Here is a 1,940-nt window from a genome sequence, read left to right as displayed (position 1 = left end):
TGGTTATCTCTTTGGTTTCTTCTTCTTCTCTGCAGAAACTTCATCAAATCCCTCCGAATGCTACCTAAAATAAATAAAATTGCACAAAACTCAAAATAGCATCCATAGTGGCTAAAATATAATTGATTCTTTATTAAACTCAACAAATTAGATGCAAATTCACTAGGAAAAGATAGGAAAGATGCTCACGCATCAGTACTCCATTATCCCCTTTTCCTTCTCTTTTTCCTATGTAACACCCTACTACACACAAGCCTTACACTATAGTTGTAAATTAAAGGTGGTGAGGCATTACGACATATAAAAGCAAAATACATACATAGTACTCGAAGGATAATAATATAGCTAGGAGCCTGTGAAGAAAGGATAAACAAAACAACAACTGTTGTCACATACGAAGCATTAAAGATAAGAAGTGTTGTATACAGAAACAAAAGAGAAAACCTAGTAAGAACTAGTCTTGAACTGCAAAGAAAAGGCCAGCTAGAATATAACATAACTAAAAGTGTATAAAATAACATCCTGCTTATCCAGAATATAACTCTCTAAGAGGAATATACAATATAGTATGCAAAATGCGGAGAAAAGTAATACATAACAAAATAAACTCCAAAAGTAAAGCCTTCTTCACTTTGCCAAAAGGAATCTTGCAAACTCAGCAAGGTGCGCCATACCCCGTATCTAAAAAGACAGAAATTTCCATAACGGGTGAGAATCTGAAGGTTTCCGGTAGGGTAATAGCTCCAAATAGAGACTATGTAAAATTACATGAACCCACTAGACAATCCAAGTCTCCAAACTCACAAAGTTCAAGCCTAAGGTTATCTCTAATCCCAACAAGATTTATTTACTATGTTTCAGCCTTTATCAGTTGTCTCTAATCTCAATTCTTTCCAACATAATATCATCATTTCTCTCAATATCATAATTATCCATCTCAGTAATTTAATTCAGTAGCAACGAGCACAATTAGTAATCAATGCAAATCAAACATAATTAGAAAACAAGTATAGCAAGTAATACAATTAGCAATTAACAGGGTATTCAGATAGGCAAACTAAATACAATATGCATACCTAAACAATAGCAAATAAATGCACATCATGTGTAACGATCCAATTTTTAGTATGTCTAGATCATATCGGAAACTGAGCATCACCAACTTGTCTTCCTAATTATTATCTATTATTTAATTATATGAGCCTGATTCGTTGTTAAAAGCGTAGTTATTTTGCAAGATACTTTTTTTTTTGAAAACATTTGTATTAATAAATAGAGTCATTCATAATCAATTCACAAATGATAACAGATACAACAGTTATAAACAACCACACTTACATACATCTTAAGCAGTTAACAACATTCAGTTATCCAACCTTTATTAGAATAAAGATCTTTAGTTAGAACACCCCTAGATATAACCATATAATAACTATATACATATATATACATACAACATCCCAGACTCTGACCTATTCAAGAAGTCTCTAAGCTGGCACGCAGGCTAGCCTAGACTCTATACTCACCTAGTCCCTCTAAACTACTAAAACGAGGGAAGGTACGTTCTAGGTCTTCAAAACACAAGTCAGGTGGAAAGTCATCAAAAGGCGGAAGATCGTCTACTACTACTCTGCACGATCATACGTCGTCAAAGAGCATCTCTCTGGTACTTCATTGAGTGGCCACAAAACAGCCACATCGTACGAAGGACTTACGCTAAAGTTCATAGATAAACGGGGTGTAGATGTCGGCTGGTCTCACAGTATATACGTATAAACAGAAAACAAATCTCGCTCTATTCTCAGTAGATTACCCAAAACAGAACACTTTTGTAAAACGATCATCAATGGACCACGAAAGGATACTCTTGCTTTCATCTAGAGGGGGAAGGGAGAGAGAAAGGGTAAGAACTGGGGAGTTCTTAGTAGGGTCGGGGTTAT

The sequence above is a fragment of the Arachis stenosperma genome, chromosome 3, assembly GCF_014773155.1.
Source record: "Arachis stenosperma cultivar V10309 chromosome 3, arast.V10309.gnm1.PFL2, whole genome shotgun sequence".
Classification (NCBI taxonomy): Eukaryota; Viridiplantae; Streptophyta; class Magnoliopsida; order Fabales; family Fabaceae; genus Arachis; species Arachis stenosperma.
Note: the sequence above shows the minus strand (reverse complement) of the source record.